Raw genomic sequence first — 6,871 nt, 5'->3', positions numbered from 1 at the left:
TCTGGTTAGCTTAGAAGCTAGACAGAATGGTAACTCAGGAGGCCCAGAGCTGGAACTGAGCTTGCATACAAAATGGTTGATAACATCCCTCCCTTGGCATTTTATGAATTTTATTTCCTGACATTTAAGTGGGGCAAGAATTGTTATGAGCTCCCAGGTGGGGTGGGGCATTGGCTAGCCTGTCTCTGACACGGTCATCTCATTATGGGGGACTCTATTTCTTTTTTCTTTTTGTTTTTATTCTTTTTTTAACCCCTACTTTCCATCTTAGAATCAATACGATGAATTGGGTCTAAGGCAGAAGAGCCTATCTTTTTAGGTAAGGTCTCAGCTCTTGGAGTGAAGTGATCTGCCTGGGGTCAAAAAGAGAGGAAATGTCTGAGGTCAAATTTAAACCCAGAACCTCTTATCTCTAAAGCCTAGATCTCAACCCTGTGAGCCACCTAGCTGCCTCAGTTATCTTTATTTTTAACTGATCTTAAATTAAGTCAACAAGTATTTGTTAAGCAGTTACTACATATCAAGTACCATGCTAAGTGCTGGTGAATATTATTCAGAGGGGAGCATGCCCAAGTGACCAGTGAGTTTGGGAATTCCATCCAAGCCATCAGAGAGATATCACCGGCCACCTGAGGCTAAACAGTGATGGTTGAGACTGGTAAAGATCCAGTACAGCAGCCAAGGATCTGCTTAATTCAATCCATAGCAGATTGACCTGGCATTGGAGACACCACATCCTACAAGGAGCCATCCCAATTGAGCAAAGAAACAACTTGTGCATTGTTCACAAAATGGCCCCCTGAGAAACTTAGTTGGGTCCTGAGACAAGAAAAGGACTCCTAGAGATAGATGTCTCCAGATACTCCTCAGCCCTAAGTATTCTCTTCATGTGTTTCTCACTATATCTGTGTTCTAAGTTTGAGCCCACTTTCCTCAGGGACCAAACCAGCCTACAGGGAGAAAAGTATGCCCCTGGCTTTGGGAATTGTTTTGTAAATACAGTTCTAGCTGTATCTTTTCAGTTAATACCCTCCTGAAAAAACTAATTGACATCAATTTGCTGATCAATTTTGGAGTATACTATTGGATGGAGGCATTTGAATGACAATCCCCAACTCCTTAAGTTACCCCTAAAACCCTGGGAAATGGAGTAGTCTTTGACTTATGGGAATCTAGACAGCTATTGCGATGTAAACCAGGACAGCAAGTTCAGAAGATGACTTTGATTTCCCCTCTGAGTCTTTTTGCATCTAAAGGAACTTAGGTTTGTATGATAAAAAGAGAAGAAGAATCTCTGACTCATTAAAAAAATCACTTTAAGGATATCTGATTTTTTTTTCAAGTAATAATACTTCTCTGAGTTTATCAGCTTCTTTCCTCCTTGATTTGGCTAATCATGGATTGAACAGAAAGTGAAAAACAAAGTGGAGTCTCCACCTCCCCTTCCCAAGATCTGTTGTACTGGAAACATTAAAAAGGACTAGATTCATGTCTTAAAAGGAGTGAGGCATTGATCTTTTTAATGTGAATGTCCAAATTGTGATGGGAATGAATTCTGACTGTTTTCATATGCTGAAATCCCAGGAAGGTTTCCTGGATGTGGCCCCCTGCAATTACTAAAGTAGGAATTTTATGGAGTTTCTTTGTTAATATATCCAGATCAAAAAGTGTACTCTCCTTGTTCTTCCCCCCCTCTCACTTCTCCTTCAAAAGTACCCACCACAACAAGAATAGAGTTTATGGGCCATAGCAGGCTTGTTAAAACCTGCCTTGATTGTATTTGTGTCCTTTGTGAAAGAAAAGCATTTATGTTTTGTAGCGTGTAACTCTGTTCTGTGGGCCAAGAATAGAAAGAGCATTTTATTGTCTTAAGTGTAGTAGAGTGTGATTTATAATTGGAAATTTGGTCTTTAAGTCTAGAACAGCCTCCTGCTGAAGAAACTCCCCCCACTTGGACTACTACCAGAGGTTTGGGGAAACATCAAATGCTTTTTACGTGGAATCTCACAGATGTCATCCTAATCCCCATGTGTGAAGAATTAACTTGATTTGGGGGAAAGTGCAAAAGACCTTGGCAAGGCTCAGGTTCTGCAAGAAGTCTGAGGATAGGGCAGCCTCCAGGCATGACTCAGTGGATAGAAATTTGGCTTCACAGCCAGCAAGACCCAGGTTCAAGTTCTATCTTGGATCACGTCCTAGTTGGATTACTCTAGGCAACCCATAACCTCTTGGTGCTCTGGGCAACTTTGTAAGATTATCAATGGCAGAGAGAGTGCCAATTGGTTTGATTGGGGCAGTTTGCTCATCTGGGAGTTCCCTACACCAGGAAATCCTAGGTCTAGTTCATGTATTATATAACCTCATCCGTCCTCTAAGAGGAGAGAAAACTAGGCGAATGTCTCTACAAAAATATTTGTGTGGGAACAAGAAAGCTTCCATAAATATTTCATAACTCTAAAAACCATAGACTACAGTAACTGGCTTTTGAACTTAAAATTGTTGCCTATAATATAGAATATAATATAAAATGCCTTCGCATGCATGTATATTCTCTCTTTTACAACTTCCATATTATTATATATTAATGTATTATATATATATAGTCATTCAGTCATTTGTGTTCAACTTTCTGTGATTCCATTTGAGGTTTTCTTGGCAAAGATACTAGAGTGTTTTTGCCATTTCATCCTGACTCATTTTACAGTTGAAGAAACTGAGGCAAACAGGTTTAAATGACTTGCCTAGCAAGCTAGTCAGAGGCCAGATGTGAACTCATGAAGATGAGGCTTCCTGATTTCAAGTCCAGAGCTTTATCCACTGTGCTACATAGTTATACTATCAAATAAATAATATATCAAAATTCATAATATATCCTATTATTATAATATTAATATGTCACCATTATATATTATTCCAAAGTCTCTTACTTTTCTCATCTGCTAGTTATATGGTGTTAAGAAATAGGGTAAAACAATGAGAAAATATACCACCTTTATGCCTTTGTGTATAAAAAGTTTTTCATTTGGTACAAGACAGAATTAAAAACGTTCATTCCCAAACTTAGACTGTCCTGAAGCTTGCTGGGAAAAGAACACACCTAGTACCCCAGCACTGTTGCTAAACACCGTAGCTATCAACCTTGGATCCACGACTTCAATCTAAAAGATTTTTGTCATTGAGAAGTTGATACACTTTTCCTGTAATGTTGGAACCATTTTGCTAATTGGGGTCTTCAATGTTTTGAGCAGCCTTCTGTGACTTCTCCATAAACAGTCATGTGCTCATTTGGGGATCACATGTCAGAATGTAGTAGCACCATTTTTATTCACATAGAAATGTGTTAAAGAAGAGAGAGAGGCAAAGAACTGAAAGGTCTTGGGAAAATAATAACCTTAATGGGAACCAAAAAAAAAAAAGAATGTTTTCAATGATTGTCAAGGCTTGGGCTACAACTTTCGATTTTCTGGCATCAGTGTCAATGTGGAAAACGAAAGAACCCTGTTTCACATTTTCAGCCATCGACCATGTTACATGAGGGGAAGACATCCTGGGACTCTAAATTTGATTTGACCTGTTTGAATAGAGGTAAAAGTGATGCTGCTGCTGAATCCTCCAAGCAGGAGAAGATGCTGATAGATGCCTCCATAGCTTCCAGGAAGGATCCATTCCAGATAGAGACAGCTTCTGGGGAAAGTTGAGAACAGCCTTGAGAAAGAAATGCCAGGATCTTCTCAAAACACTTTTGCCATTGTGCTATTTCTTTCTGAATGGGAAAGTTTTTCACCTATTAGACCATAGACCTCCCAACAGCACCCCTTAAATGCTGTAGAAAGGAGATGCCCAACAATCAACTGAGTTCAAGTGTGGCAGAACTATATTAAAATGTGACTGAGAAACATTTAATAAATTAATAAAAAAGGAAACATAAATATATGCGATTTTCTAAGTCAATATTTGACCTGCAATGATTCTTATATGTGGTTTAGTTTTTCCCATTTCTATTTGAGTTTGACACCACTGATGTAGAATTTGGGAAGATTAATTGGCCAGACCATAGAAGTATTTATTACCATTACCTGGAATCAAATTGAGTAGAGGGACTATGTTGTCAGTCTATGCCTTTCTGGCCTGATTGACTAGCTTGCTATTTCTTTCTTTTAAAAACAATTAGGTATTTTTAAATTTACTTTTTCATTTTTTATTGTCATGCAAAGTACCCTTCCATATTGGTCATTGTCATGTCAAGAGCCAAGTCATACATCATCAAAACCCCAAAATAAAACCAGATACACTGATGTGAAAGATGATTCCAGCAGTTCTTGCTCTGGAAGTGGAGAGCATTTTTCATCATCATACGTCTTTCAGGATTGTCCCAGATCCTTTGCTGAGAGTAGCCACATTTTCACAGATCATCATCATCTGATGTTGCTGTTATTGGGCACGTTGTTCTCCCAGTTGTTTATTTCACTCTTCATCAGTTCCTGCAGATCTTTTCAGCTTTTTCTGAAATCATCTTGCTTAGCATTACCCATAATAGTATTCCATTACCAATATGTATCACAACTTGTTCAGCCATTCCCCAACCCAATTTCTAATTCTTTGCCACCACAAAAAGAGCTGCTGTAAATATTTTTGTCTGCGTAGGTCCTTTCTCCTTTTTTATTTTCTCTTTGGGATAAAGATACAGTAGTGGTATTCCTGGATCAAAGGGTCTGCACAGTTTTATAACACTTTGGATATAGTTCCAAATTGCCCTCCAGAATGATTGGATAATAGTTTGCTCTTTCTTAAACTATGTTCTACTTCCTCCTTTCAAAGCAAAAACTTTTTTTCTGACAGTGGTTGGAGACTCAAATTTCTTATGATGGATTTCAATTCATTAGCAGTATGCGTCCTTGGGTCCACAGTGATGAGATATATATGTAGGAAAAATCCTAGTGCTCGTACTTGTACTGCTTTCCTTTTTGGATGTTCACGTGTTATTGTTAGAGACCTGCTACCCTATTCTGGTCAATAGAAACCTTTATCCAAGGGAGTGGATTGTAGCCACAAGCCAGTTTTGCAGAAGAATTTGTTTATGTAAAGACAGATTTCATGAAAGGTCTCTCTCCATTTCAGACTTGTGACTTCTTCCTGAACCCCAGCCACTGGAATTTTCTTATTTGTTCTTGTTTTGTATAATCCCCAAATGCTAAACCATTGAATGAGTGCTATTGTGTAAGATCAAATTACTGAATTGGTCCCATGCCAAAGAATTCCATTTCATTAAAAAAAAAAAAACCAAAAACTAAACTATTGCTCTCTACCAGGATCAAACCTATGGTGTTGGGAGCTCCTCATACAGCCAGTCCATTACACAAGGATGCCATCGGGTCCTCCTTCTGCTACTAGAAGTATAAATCTCCTTTCCTACTTATCTTTTCTATTGCTTTAATAACATTGTTTTTGTTTCTGTGTCATGGCTGTCATTGCTATGGTGTTCTCCATGAACTTTAATCATTCAAAAAAAAATTAAACTAATTATCCACACTGGAAAAACCACATGAATAATGAATGACTATTGTTGAGACTACGCTATGCACTTGATAGACGGTTCATAAATCCGATCTATTCATTCATGTATCTTGGACAGTAACTACAGACGGACAGTAAACTGGGCCCAGAAATGCACAGAAGGTAGAACACAGTTCGGATCGCATTTGGAAAACTGTGCAGTACTTTCAGTGATCCCAGGGCTCTCTTTGAATCAAAGACCTCTCTTTTGCCAACAATATTTTTCTGGTAGGGAGATAGCGTGGTGTAACAGGATCAATCATGGAGTCAGACTTTCAACTTAAGTCTGACTTACAAGATATACTCATTGTATATAGACAAATAACTTAGCCCCTCAATACCCAAGCTTGAAGTCTATATGGTACAGACTAGCTGTTTATTTGAATCGCCAGTAGTAATTTCCACGCTTCTGAGTCTCTCGTGACAAAATCATCAATCTGACAGAAAAAAATAAATTGTTCTGGTGATTCTACATAGCTACAAAATATGACATATCATAGACTCTGAAGAATTAAAGTTGATGATCACCAAAAATGCCATGGACATATGCATGGCACCTGTGACTATGCTAAGTACATTAGCCATTAAGAACAATGCATCAGAACCAATAGAAGGCATTTCATCAAAAAACCATATTGGGGGGCAGCAAGGTGGCTCAGTGTCTAGAGTGACAGGCCTGGAGTCAGGAGAACCTGGGTTCAAATCTGGACTGAGGCATTTCATAGGTGTGTGTGTGACCCTAGGCAAGTCACTTAACTCTGTCTGCCTAGTCCTTACTCTTTTGTCTTTTAGTTGTTACTAAGAGAAAGTAAGGGATTACAAAAATAAATATGTTGCCTAGAAGAAGTGGGTCAGTCCTATGGTTAGAATAAGAAATAACAGATAGCCTATATTTTCCACTGGTATCCATAAAAAGTTAGAGGAAGTTCTCCTACTCATTGGATGGGCTCCCTTTGGAGGATTTAGAACAACACATAAATACAAGTTACAAGGAAGCTCTGTCGTTGGCAAGAATACTCTCATCAGTGAACTATAGAAGTGTTGAAAGTATTTTTCTGGTGATGCTCCATTTCTCTAAATAGTGGAATGTCCCCCGAATCAAAACGACAAGCTCCATCAAAGAGCAATGAAGGGACACAAAATGACTAAAAATAGATGATAACATATGAACAAAAATGAAGGGCGTATTAGAAACTATTCAAAAGATATGACTAAAAAGATTGATGAGCAGAAAAGGAGGCAGGAATGAAGGATGATGGATGAACAGCCTAGCAAAGAACATTATAGAAGGTTTCCATCATCCCTATTTCTTATAGAG

This window comes from Monodelphis domestica, chromosome 4 (genome assembly GCF_027887165.1).
Source record: "Monodelphis domestica isolate mMonDom1 chromosome 4, mMonDom1.pri, whole genome shotgun sequence".
Lineage (NCBI taxonomy): Eukaryota > Metazoa > Chordata > Mammalia > Didelphimorphia > Didelphidae > Monodelphis > Monodelphis domestica.
Note: the sequence above shows the minus strand (reverse complement) of the source record.